The 13,687-nt window shown below is 43.4% G+C and overlaps 1 long non-coding RNA gene across 1 annotated transcript in view; it reads right to left on the bottom strand.

Annotated features, from left to right (window-relative positions):
* Positions 1 to 9,805, bottom strand: part of LOC145516722 (uncharacterized) — a 39,275-nt gene extending 29,470 nt beyond the window's left edge. The window contains exon 1 of the long non-coding RNA XR_014061698.1: positions 9,478 to 9,805. This is a non-coding gene — a long non-coding RNA (uncharacterized LOC145516722). The remainder of the gene's footprint in view (positions 1 to 9,477) is intronic.
* Between the last annotated feature and the right edge of the window lie 3,882 nt (positions 9,806 to 13,687).

The raw sequence follows: 13,687 nt of genomic DNA, 5'->3' as shown, positions 1-13,687 counted from the left end.
AGTCTCTTAAGTGAAAGTCGGAGCACTGATTGGGGGAGTAAAGGCCTGGACAATTTCAGGGGCAAGACTTAGAAGATTCATGTAGGCCATGCAGGGGATGCTAGACTGAACTCATGAGAAGACCCAATTACCTAATCCAAAAGTAGCATGCAGGAGTGTGTAACTGTGAACCACAAGAATCTCCTTACATCATGAGGAAATGGACCGTTGAATACTAATGTGTTCTCCCATGCCTCTACCAGAGCAAAACAGCACAAATGGTAGATCAAAATCCTATCCCTGGAGTCTACTGAGACTATCAAACTTTTTGCAAACTTTTAAATTTCGTTCTTTTTTGTATTCCTGCAAAATAATAAAGCCAAGTTAAGATAATTTCATCCAAACCTGAACAGTCATTCTCACTAGTTTTTAACCTAGGCCAGCCTTTGCAGTGTAAACTGGCTGGCTCAGATTACCCTTAAACCCCCATTGAGTACCCCTTGCTTCTTCCCTCTGTCCCTATAGTAAGGGACAGCATAAGGGATTTGCTTTCATTTGTCACCGTCAGCAATGTGCTTCACCATGGGGCCTCAGGGTTATGCCAGTTCTCTGGGTTTATATCAGATTCAGTCCACAGACCGTGGAGCTGGCTCATGATAATAATGACATCATATGGATAAACTTGGAAACAGGAAGTAACATGTAGCCTAGGTACCTTGGTATGTTATGTGTGTCAAGGGGGTAGACTAAATCACACGGAGTTATGGGGCTTGTTATCCTGTTAAAGTTCCATGACTTTGCAGGTGTGTTGGAGGGCAGGGAGTGGGGGGTAGAGAGAGAGTGAGCGTGAGTGAATGAGCGCACCGGGGAACTGGGGAATGCTGGGAAATTCCCCTACCACACAAAAGACAAGCAACTGTCCATTGCACTTCTTACCACTGAGAAAGAGAGGCATAAGGCTTTAAGCGTTGAGTTGCTTAGTCGTGTCCAGCTCTTTGCGACCCTATAGACTGTAGTCCGCCAGGCTCCTCTGTCCGTGGAATTTTCCAGGCAAGAATCCTGGAGTGGGTTGCCACACCCTCCTCCAGAGGATCTTCCCAACCCAGGGATTGAACCCAGGTCTCCTGCAGTGCAGCAGGTGGGTTCTTTACCATCTTAGCCAACAGGGAAGCCCCAAGGCTTTATAGGCCTTCTTAAAATTTTAGAAATCACATGCACCACATTCGGATGCTATGGCAGACATTACTAATTCTCTACAAAAATGGATTTCTTTTTTTTGAGGGAACTCTAATTCTGTTTGAGTAGCAATGTGTCCACTGAAAAATATTCATATTCCCTTGTAGCTAAGAGTCACCAAGTATCAGAGTATGGCTAACTGGATAGTAGATTTCTGGGAAATGTACCACCTCTGTTTCCTTCCCTCTTCCTATCTGTAGCTATGGTAGCCAACCTGTGACCATGAACCTGAGGCAGTACGCATGAGCATATATTGCACCTGGAGGACAATGGAGCCAAAAGACAGAAGAGTCCTGAGACACTATTGTTCCTGGGTAGCTGCAGCGCCAGCCCTGGGCTGTCTACCTCCATGCTCCTTACTCTGACAAAAATACACCCCCCACCCCATATGGTTAAACTGCTATGATTGAACATAACTAATTGTCCCTAATACAATTCCTAGCTGATACAAATGTGTTGTGCCACTCACTTATTGGGTGGCTAGAAAAGCAGCTAGCTTTGAATTGGGGCCCAGAACAAATCTTTCCACTTTGTCAAGGAATTGGTCTGGGTAGTTTCCCCTTTGGGCCTTATTTCCAGAAGATCCAAGGTGCTCAAAATGCTAGTGCTGGAAAATACATTGTATCGATTCTTTGGAATATCTGTTAGGAGAACTTCAGCGGAGGACCCTTGAGTTTTAAACAAAGCCACATCTCTCTGGGCAAGTAATAATTCTTCTTTTGAGAGAAATTGTAACTTGATAATGAATTCTAGAACATGCTTCTATTTCTAGACTCTATTCTATTTCATTAGTCTGTTTATCTCTACACCTATTCCAGTATTCTTGCCTGGAAAATCACATGGACAGAGGAGCCTGGAAGGCTACCGTCCACGGGATTGCAAAGAGTTGGATCAACTCAGCAACCGAGCGTGCATGCGCGCGGGCGCATACACACACACACACGCCCATATTGAAGCTTTCCCTGTGGCATAGTGGTAGAGAATCTGCTTGCCAATGCAGGCGATGCAAGAGACATGAATTCAATCCCTGGGTCAGGAAGATCCTCTGGAGAAGGGAATGGCAACCCACCCCAGTGTTCTTGCCTAGGAAATCCCATGGACAAGGAGCCTGGCGGGCTACAGTCCACAAAAAACACAACGGAGCAACTAAACAACAACATGTCAACACTATCTATACTCTCTTGGTTAGTATAAGTTTATAAAAACTTGTACATCTGGAAAAACTAGCCACTCACCTTGTTATTCTTCAAGAGGGTTTTAACTATTCTTGGCGTTTTGTACTTTTTATATAAATTTTAGAATCAACTTGCCAAGTTCTATGAAAAAAGATTTATTGGAATTTTGACTAAGATCACACCAAAACTATTAAACTGGGAAGAAATGGCTTGAGTGTTACATACCATGAAAATAGCATGCCCCTCTACATATGCAGTTTTTAAGTTTGTTCAAAAAATTTAGTTTTCTCCATAATAGTCTGCATATTTTCTGATAGATATTTCCTCTACATCTAGTATCTTTGATATTATTATAAATTTAAAAAATTATTTATTCTTTAACTATTTGGTAGCTAATATTCAGAAATATGATTGTATATATTAATTTTGTATCAAGAAAACTTGCTAAACTCTAATTCTTGTAATTTCTCTGAGGATTCTTTCAAATTTTTTAGACATACAATTTTTTATCCACAAATAATGACAGTCTTCTCCAACAATTCTTAAAACTTTCTCTTATTTTACCTGTCTTACTATTCTGGCTAGGACCTATTAGAATGTTCAACTAGAGAAGTATAAAAAATCCTTGTTTGCTCTTTTTTAATTTCAAAGGGAGTACTTTCAATGTTTTTTCATTAAATATGAGGTTTTCTATTTTTTCTCCATAAATATTCAAAACAGGTGTGTAAATATTGACACATAATAGATGCTATCAGATTGATTTTCCCAAAAGCTGAAACAATTCACTCTTCTATCATAATTTTTGCCAGCAATAGGTATTATAACACTTGAAAATATTTGCCGTTCTGTTGAGTGTAAAATATACCTTATTACTACTTTCACTTGCATCTTCTCAATGGTTAGTGAGTTTGACCTCTCCATATGTTGTTGACTATTTGAACTTGTCCTCTATGAATGATCTCTTTGAATCCTTTTATTTTAGTTTATTGTAGTTGTCTCTTTCTTCCAATTTTAAAGAGATTTTTGCAGAGTATAATTAACTCCCACACATTTTGTGCACTGCGAGTAGTCTCCTAAGCTTATCATTTGTTACTGACCTTATGTTTTTTAGCTATAAAATAGCTGTAAATTTATATGTAATAAAATATCTATTTTTTATTTTGAATGTCTATTTTTCCAGCCTTGTTTACATCATGCTTCTCAGATTTTCTTGTGGAATTTTAAAAAAATTCTACATTTAAGTCTCCTACTCATCTGACAATTTTTATATACTATATAAGATAGCAGTCCAATTTTACTTTATTTCTATTGGATAACTATTTATATCATCATCGATTATTAAATAACTCACTCTTTTCCACTTAAATGAAATGGCATTTTTATCATATATTGGATTATCACATATATGTGTCTTTGATTTGAAATCCTACACTTGTTCTTCTGTGTAACACTGCCTCCTTAATATTAGCAAATGTGCAGTAAAAGCACATAATTATTCCTCTACCATGTTGATTTAGGTATCTGTACAGTTTCTAGAAGATTAAGAAGTTATGACTCTGGTACCATTATCGTAGGAGAAGAGACCAGGGAAAAGATGAAGTGAAATAATAAAGAAGATGGAACCGACTTTCTAAAAAGGATTTGAAACAGCTGAGAGGGACATACACAGCATATTAAAAGGTGAAGCAAACACTTAAATAATGAAGGAAAGTCAACAAAGAAGGGACAAAGGGGGAGCCAGATGGAAGGGGTCCAAAAACTGAGCTATGTGTTTATAAAACAGTTCTGAGAACAAGTATGCTGCTTGACCCTTATACATAGCTTGCTGGTTAATACTAGAAAACAGTAGTTGTAAAGAGAGAGAATAAAGGCTGGAGGAGTTTCATTCTGTCTGTTCAATGGATTTTACAGGATTCAACTGGATTAGACCTGCATGTTATATGGAGAGATTCATTTAGTACCTCAGTTAGATGTTGTCCTAAACTATGAAATAAACTCACGTGAGTACAGTAGAATTTAGCTTTGTTTGACAGCAATATCTTTCTTAGGCAGTTTTTAAAATTTACACTTTAAAGGCATTATTTGAGCTAACTATAAGGCGAGAACAGCAGCATTTTCAATGGGCAGCAAAAGAGCAAGAGGGGATGACAGAAGGACATTCCAGGCAAGGATGAGAATTCAAGTTTTGGAGTCAGATAGACTGGAGTTCCAATGGCACCCCACTCCAGTACTCTTGCCTGGAAAATCCCATGGACGGAGGAGCCTGGTAGGCTACAGTCCATGGGGTCGCTAAGAGTCAGACACGACTGAGCGACTTCACTTTCACTTTTCCCTTTCATGCACTGGAGAAGGAAATGGCAACCCACTCCAGTGTTCTTGCCTGGAGAATCCCAGGGACGGCAGAGCCTGATGGGCTGCCGTCTACAGGGTCGCACAGAGTCGGACACAACTGAAGCGACTTAGCAGCAGCAGCAGCAGACTGGAGTTCCAGATCTATTTTGGCCTTCTGATATTTTTAAGTTATTTCACATCTCCAAGCACATTTCCTTATTCACGAAATGAAATGAGGATAATTTCCACTTCACAGAATTTTTGTGAGGATTAAATAGCAAATGAAATTTAATGTCCGGTGATTTAATACCATTGACACTACTGTTAATGGAGTAAAAATTACAGATTTTCTTCCTTACAATTAGCTTATTCTTAGTCCAATTTCATCTCTGTTATCTCAGCACAGTCGTTGGAATTGTTAGTTGTGACAGACTAGCATCTGACGATGACAGAGAAGACAAAATTCCACGACGATGGGCCTTCCTCTGTCTAATCAGTGACATCACTCTCTGTCACAGACTGGGCTCCCCAGAGTTTAGGGAGTCAGATGTACCTCAGGAGCTGTTCTTGGAAGGACGCAGCTGTGGGCTGAGGGAGAAACTGACTGTGGTGCAGGCCTCACAGCAGGCTTGGCTTACAGGGAGTCCAGGAGCTAGAAGGCCCTTCAGAGTCATCCCAAGCTCCGCTGAGATAGCCCGGCCTTTATAGTCCCAGGTCCCTCGGTCAAGGCACGTGGGAAGGGAAGGGACCTTAGCCAAGGTGGTTCTCCACAGCTGAGGAATCCCTGAGTTCCTTCCTCCATGGAAAGGGGTCTGGGCCTCACAGCACGGTCTATGTACCGAACCTATGAAAGTAAGCTCTGTCTCTGGTGGCTTTCCTCCCATTCCAGACACAGAAAACGTCACATTATCAAGTTCCTTCTAATTCTTCTATTAGCAGTTCCCAGGGAAGAGTGACAGACATTTGTAAGGACGGCATATAATGGCTTCCAAGGGAAGAGTTACCTATGTTCTCAATTGAACAGCGTCTCCCACTTCTGAGTGAACTAACCAGGGGAGAAGGACCAAACGCAGACAAAGCCCCTACGACCCTGTCAAAAGAATCTGAGCAAAGGCTGAGGTCGACTGATAGGGGAAAACATGGGAAAAGCACAAGCTCTGTGAGCTGTGAAGCCTGTCAAGTTCCACAGGCGTGACCATATCCCAGCATCTTCAAGATGATGAGAGCAAATGAGAGCAGAGGTGGTGCATTCTAACTTAGGAATCAGGGTCCAGCTTCAAAACGAGAAATTAAGTCTCCAAGTGGCAGGATGCAAAGGACAGCGAAAGAAAAGCTTCGAAAAGTGGGGGTCGGGGGCACTAGATTCTTTAAATTCTCCCCTAAAAAGGAAACTTAGACAACTTAGTCCTCAGAGATATTACTAAAGGAATGCTCCTATTCTCTTTGTCTTAAACAAACTGAGGAGGCCAAGAATTGACAAAATAACTATGCTTCCATGACATTCATCTCCTTATATGAAAAGAAAAAAAGAAACAGAGTGCTCCTCAGGGTATTACATCCCAGAGAGAGTGGATGTTGTGATTCTCTGGAGAGGCTGCTAGGTAACACATCGTGAAGCCCACGGAGCTATTAGAGAAAGGATGGATGTCCCTCTTCTACTGAAATGGACAGTCATCAACTCTTTGCATGTGTGCTAAGTCGCTTCAGTTATGTCCAACTCTGTGCAACTATACAGACTGTAGTCCACCAGGCTCCTCTGTCCTTGGGACGCTCCAGGCAAGAATTCTGGAGTGGGTTGCCATGCCCTCCTTCAGGGGATCTTCCTGACCCAAGGATCGAATCTGTGTCTCTTATGTCTTCTGCATTGCTGGGCAGGTTCTTTACGACTAGGGCCACCTGGGAACCCTCATCAACTCCTTGCCAAATACCTATTTGAATCTCCTCAAGGTTAAGAATCAATAATTCACCAGAGGAAAGAAGAAAGTAAATTTAAACCACGTTACAAAATAAAATACCACAAAATAGCTTGTACAAGAATGGCTAGGGTCTTTTCTAGAACTTGTTCATTTTATCTTTTGATGATCATTCTGGCCAACACCAGCCTGGTATTTGTATCTGCTAGAGGAAGTTCAAAGAGGGCTGAAGAGAAAAACAGTAAAGTAAGTCCTGCCAACTAAATAAAAAGGCACCTGTCAAAACATCAATTTGTGTGAAATGGCAAGAGAACATCTAATATATGGGGCCTGTCAACGAACATCTAAATAACAGTGATTTTCTCAGCACCTTCTGTGCTCAGGTTTACATTTAAAATACATACATACGTCTAGGAACTCAGCAGAGATGAGGGTTGAGTTAGAGCTGCCACTAATGTTTCTCACACGTGCGCTTCAGTGCTGACAACCTAATAGCACACTCATCACAAGAGCTGCCTTCGTGTCATCCCACTGAGGACAGAAAACGGAGGTGAACCTCCTGCTCTGCAGACTGCCCATAATTATGAGTTTGCATCAAAAGCAAAGAAAGATTAAGCTGCTGATCTCATTTAGAAGCACAACAGAGTCTCAAAGGCTTTGAGGATGAAAAGCATGCCATGTTGTGGGAGAGGATTTCCGTACAGAAAATTATCAAGGACGTGACTGTAAATGTCTCTATTACTAGATCCGTATGTGTGCCTCTGAAAAAAACCAACACCATCGAGTTTGACCTCCAGGGCAGCTGGAGATGTCTGTGCCACCACAGACTTCACTGAGCCGAGCAGACACTGAAGCGTGAGAGAAGACCGGCCCAGTGTTGGAGTGGTGTCCACCTCATGCCAGACACGGGACTGGCCGATCAAACTGAAAGATATCACGGGCAGTCATCACGTCTTCCCTCTCAGAGAAGTTGCTGTGGAAGTGAAGGGACCCCTGGAAACCAGATTGACTGACGTTTCCAGGTTTGCAGGGCTGAGGATCAGAGGCATAGCTGCTGCTGCTGCTGCAGCTGCTGCGTCGCTACAGTCGTATCCGACTCTGTACGACCTCATAGACGGCAGCCCACCAGGCTCCCCCATCCCTGGGATTCTCCAGGCAAGAACACTGGAGTGGGTTGCCATTTCTTTCTCCAATGCATGAAAGTGAAAAGTGAAAGTGAAGTCACTCAGTCATGTTCAACTCCTAGTGACCCCATGGACCGCAGCCTACCAGGCTCCTCTGTCCACGGGATTCTCCAGGCAAGAATACTGGAGTGGGTTGCCATTTCCTTCTCCTGGGGATCTTCCCAACCCAGGGATCAAACCTATGTCTTCTGCATTGCAATCCCCTCCCCCACACTTAGGTTAGGGGTTTGATAACATAATAAAATAATATTGAATCTCTTAAATTATCCCTGAGAGAATGAAGGTAGACAAATCTGTAACCACCCTCCTACCACATATGCTGGTTCCTTGCCACATCCAAGCAGCAGTTTTTATCTGTTGGGTCTGCCAGGACTGTCAACACCCTACATCCTTTCAACTGTTGAATATAGCAAAAACTTGCTCACACGTTTTCAGGGGAGGCTCCCAAACTCTGTTATTGTGTCACTTCTGGCTCCTCTGCTGTATGCATTCCTGAACACGACAGCCTATTTCTCCACAAGATAAACACACGGGCAGTGAAAGGTCTAAGATGAGCTTTACCATGGAGAGACTGCACTGCAAGACAAATTGCCTTTTAGAGAGCCATTTCCAGAAAAGTAACACCACTACCATTTGCTGCCAAATAAGCTCAAAGAACTAAAGTGGGACTGAAACAGGCTGGCCGGTGGAATTGATATTTCTTTTGAGCGAGGCTTTTCTTTCTCTACAGAACTGCTATTTTGTGCTCCAGTCTTGATGAAATGCAAAGATGCAGGCAGGGTGCCTGCTAAAACTGAAACTGTCAAAATCGCAAGTCCAGAAGCAGGAGCAGTAAGTTGCTGCCTCAAGAGGGTTGACACCTCCTCACTCCAGCCCTCTGGACCCTCTGAATAATTTCTTCCTTAAAGAGCACACCATAAAGACTTTTTAATATCTACACTGACCACTAGAGTTGCAGACATGTGGATGTTAGAGCAGGAAGTGCCCTTAAATATCTACTCTGCCAGTCGTTAGTGGTTAGAGCATTTCTTAAAACAAGTCGGTGGGATGTCACTAAAAAAGCAGGCAGAGCTGTTCTGGTTGAAATGGGGGAAGAGTTGCCCTTGCCCTGAACCCCCGAATTCCACGGAGCCTCATGAAGACTCGATGGAACTCTTTGTGGGACAACGCTGGAAAACCCTTGACCTTGACCAGGGCCTCAACCTGGTGGTTTTCTAGCCATGGCTCTGGACCCCAGAGCTGTTTTTTTGTCTGGTTATTCTGGTCCTTTAAGCATTGTTGTATTCAACACTTAGTATCAATAGATTTTTGCATAAAGGCATGGCTTCCTTGGTAGCTCAGTTGGTAAAGAATCCGTGTGCAATGCAGGAGACCTGGGTTTGATCCTTGGGTTGGGAAGATACCCTGGAGAAGGAAATGGCAACCCACTCCAGTATTCTTGCCTGGAGAATCCCACGGACAGAGGAGCCTGGCGAGCTACAGTCTGTGGGGTCACAAGAGTTAGACACAACTTAGCAACTAAACCATCACCATGAACATCTGGCTCTTCTTCAAAACTCAGGAGCTGGGGAGAGAGGGCACTGGCAGTCCTTCATGGCCACAGTGCGTGGAAGACAAGCTGCTGCTCACCGTGACCCCTCACCCGCTCTGGGCACTCACCCGTCTGGTTGCTTGTCTAGCCATTTGGACTTTGTGGTCTCTGTGAGTGCAGATCTGGCTGATCCTGTCTTACAGTTGAGTTGACAACAACAACCTGGATCGGAAGAGGCGAGAGCAGGAGGACCTGGGTCTCCCAAGTGCAGGTTTGGTGGCGTTCTTTTCAGTGGTGGTCAAGTCGCTCAGTCATGTCCGACACTTTGCGACCCCACGGACTATAGCCCGACAGGCTGTTCTGTTCATGGGGTTCTCCAGGCAAGAATACTGGAGTGGGTTGCCATTTCCCACACGTCAGCATTTCTCACACTAGGGGTCTGTGGAGCTGGTCTTCATGATCCAGGAGAATACTTTTCCTTAAAAACATGTCCGTGCTTGACTGACATTTAAGGAATCCCTTGCTACACCCAGTTACCAGCAGAATGTCTGAGGTTTCACAGTCGTAAATGTGATCAGCTATTTCTGCCTTGTTATCTTAGAAAAGCAGGACTTTGTTATGGCATGACTCACTAGCATGCAATTCAGGATATACTGTTGGCCAGATATATCCCCTGAGACATCACAGGGAGGCACAGAAAAGACCTTTGAAGCAGCCAGTAGTTTTGATTCCTCCAAGTGAACTTCACAAAGGGCTCTGCAGTGAAGGGTTTGGAAGGAAAGGGTTGCAGGAGAGCCCATGGCGATGGCACTGCCTTTTACCCCAGTGAGGATAGAAGCATCTTTAGCCTCACTTTCTAATCATGAGTTAATATAGTAACTGTACTGGGAAGTAACTCAGCACTGTGGTAAAGGGGTAGGCTTTGCTGCCAGATGGCCTGGGTTCAAATCCCAAGGCCACCATTTACCACCAGTATGATTCCTGGTAAGATTCTTCAGTGTTGTGCCTCAGTATAGCTATCTGTAAAATGGCAATAATATTTATCCTATGAAGTTATTGTGAGAATTCAATGAGATAAGCACCCAAAACTCCATGCCTAACATATAATAAACACTGAGAAAGGCTTGCTATTATTAGCACAGCAGGTTTATAGCTTATAAACCACTCTCACTTCCTTCCATTTCTTCCGTATAACCAAGCTGTGAGCTAAACAGGAGGAACTGTATCCACTTTGACGAGAATTCCAAAGAGCTTGAGTGAGTCATTCACGGTCATGAAGGCAGTAAGGGGAAAAGCAAGGGCATGAACCAGGTTTTCTGTCTCAAGATCCTGGGTTGATTCTACTATCCACGATGCCTCTGGGATCCTCTAAGTGACAGAAATAATTTTCAAGGACTATTCTGAGGGTTAGAAGTCAACACATGTTCATACGTGGTGGGAGCAAATCATTTAAAAGGTAGGGCTTCGGAGAGAAGCGGGAGCAAAACAGAATTTACATAGAGAAATGAAAACCTTCAGCACAGTGAGGAGATTTTTAATTGGAAATGAAAAATAGCCTGAAGGGAGATGGTTGCCCAGTGATGGGCAGCCCTCAGGTGCTAGTGGACTTCTACATGATAAATAAAGGGCCTTCAAGGGCCCCCTAGTGAATGTCTGCATTTGCCGTGTGCCTCTCATCCAGGGTGGATGGAGCTCGGTGGGGGGGCTGGGCAGGGGCCCAGCGGAGGGGGAGGGGAACAGACCCTTCCTGGCCAGAGCACAGAGACGCTGGACACTGCTGGGGAGCCACTTTAAGAACAGCAGCAGCCCACATTTCCCATGTGAAGTAGACCTGTCAGATTACAGGACTTTCATTGGTTAAAGCCTCGGGATGCTTTTTATGGTGTTTCCTAAATTACGGCTTTGGATTCCAGAAATTTTATACAGGAACTAGGCACCGCAGCAAGCTCACTGGAAATAGATCTCGAGTAGCCTGCTTAGGAAGACAGCTTGGCCCTAGAGGCAGTAACAGAAAATTGGCACTGGCCTGGACAGGCCCATTTCCAGTTTTATTGGGATACAAATGGGCCCACAATTTTATTCACTTTAAGGCCAACGTGGGAGGTGGAGGCGGGGGTAGGGGGCGTGTAGGGGCGATGCGGGAGGTCTCTTTACCTCGATTTTGATACTGAGGGCATCTGCTTCTTCCCCTGCACACCCAGGTTTCCATGCTTAACCCTTGGCCCCCACACATTCACCCACATCTCACCCTTTCCTGTCCCTTCCTCCACATTAGGACTGGTTGAGGTGGGTATGTAACAGCTGCATTAATACCTTCTGAAATAGTTTAATGCAGGGGGGTGGGGAATGAGGAGGTAGGGGTAGGGGGGGTTGGGTGGTAGTGGATCAGGGAACTAAGATCCCGTGTGGCATGCAGTACGGCCAATAGAGAAAAAAAGATAGCCCTCTACCAAAAGAATATTGCACTTATGTCAGCTTCCTGGTTTTGATAGTATACGATAGCTTTGTAATTTGTTAACATTAAAGGAGGCAGGGTCAAGAGTAAGTTGGGTCAAAGCTATCTCTACCATTTTTGTAAGACTTTTCTTTGTCTCAAATTATTTAAAAAAAAAAAAAGTTAAAACAGCAAGAAAAAAGTCACCGCCTTCCCACTATAAGAGCCATGTCATAGTTGTTACCTGTGTCTGTGACATTAAGTGTTGCTACACGCACTTGTGTCGTGGTTATTTACACATTATTCTATGTAACCCTGCTGTGTGGTGTTGCCATCTCCATTTTTCCAGGTGAAGGAACTGAGACACAGAAATTATGTAACTTAAAAAGCGTAGGCACAGGAGTTGGACAATGAATAGCCACAGCTCATGTCTGCTCCATGAGACAAGAAGTCTTAGCCTCAGTAGTATGGGTGTCTAGTACAGTGGCTGACACACTCAGGAAATGCTTTTCTTGGTTTACTTTACTCGTTTATCCACTAGATGACAATGTACTATGTGAAGTTACTTTACTTGGTTAATGAATGCTTTTTTGGTGACAGGGGCAGACCATCTTTTCTCAAGCTGGCCTAAGTCAGCCTGGGGCTCCCAGGCTGGGCTGCTCAGGCTGTAGGCACAGGACACAGAAGCTCTGATTTTATTTCCCTAATCAGATCCAAGGCCATTATTAATTTCACTCCTGTAAGCAATGCCAGTTAGCATTTATTATATAACCGCTCTGAAAACAGGGAATGCCATTTGTTCCTGTAGGTGCATTTTTAGACACTGCCTTATAAAGCGTGGATTTATGGAAAACCTATTTTCTAAATGTCAAGGCTTTCAAGCACAGCAGAGAGTTGTGACCCCCTAAAAGGCAGTTGCGTACAACATCAATCCCGTAGTCACCTGGACTCCCTTGTTGGCTCTCTGGTCTTCGTTCTCCAACTCCTGGTGCCTACATATTTTAAGTCACATAACTTCTATGTCTCAGTTCCCTCATCTGGAAAGATGCAGATGACAACACAGCAAAGCAGGGTATGTGTCAGAAAGTGTTTAAGCACTTTATATGTATTAATTCGCTTCAGAGTCATGGCAGATCTGTGATGAAGGTATAATTGTTAACCCCTTTACAGGGAGGAGAAGGAAAGTGAGCTTGAGAGAAATTAACCTTGCTCAAGACTACAAACCTCAGCATCAGGCAAAATCAAGGTACCAGGAAACATCAAATGTTGTTCTATCACTTTCTTTATTCTTGGCTATCACAGGTCCTACCTGATTTTGTGGTCTACTAACAAAAGAACACTTTGTGTTGTGTTAAAAGCTCTAGCCATTCCATTCTCCAGGGGATCTTCCCAACCCAGGGATCAAACCTAGGTCTCCTGCATTGCAGGCAGATTCTTTACCATCTGAGTCACCAGGGAAGCCCAATAATAAATATATCAAACTACTAAAAGAGCTTTGACATCACCATCAGAGAAGTACTAAAATGATCATAATATGCTGAAGACTTGTTTCCTTTTTCAGTCTGAACATTTTGTGCAATTGTCTCTTATCTGCATCTGGATATTTGTGTTTATTTGTCTGTGTGTGAGAGAGAGAGATTATGAGAGATTGAGCAAAAGCGAGACCAGAATCTGCTGTAGTCATCCATCTTGCACCAAGAGACGAGGCAGCCCAAACACGGAGGAAGGCAGAGGGGAAAGAATAATCAAAAGAAAGAATTTTGATGACACAGTTGAGCAGCTGAGCTAAATCAACCCTGGAATCACCACACCTCTATTTTATCAGCAATAGTCTTATTGAGTAGGCAACTTTCACTTTGGATTTCTATACCTGGAGCTGAAAATATCTTAACATTAACTATACT

This window comes from Giraffa tippelskirchi, chromosome 8 (genome assembly GCF_054371585.1).
Source record: "Giraffa tippelskirchi isolate mGirTip1 chromosome 8, T2T-mGirTip1v1.2.pri, whole genome shotgun sequence".
NCBI lineage: Eukaryota > Metazoa > Chordata > Mammalia > Artiodactyla > Giraffidae > Giraffa > Giraffa tippelskirchi.
This window is presented reverse-complemented; position numbering and strand designations above follow the sequence as displayed.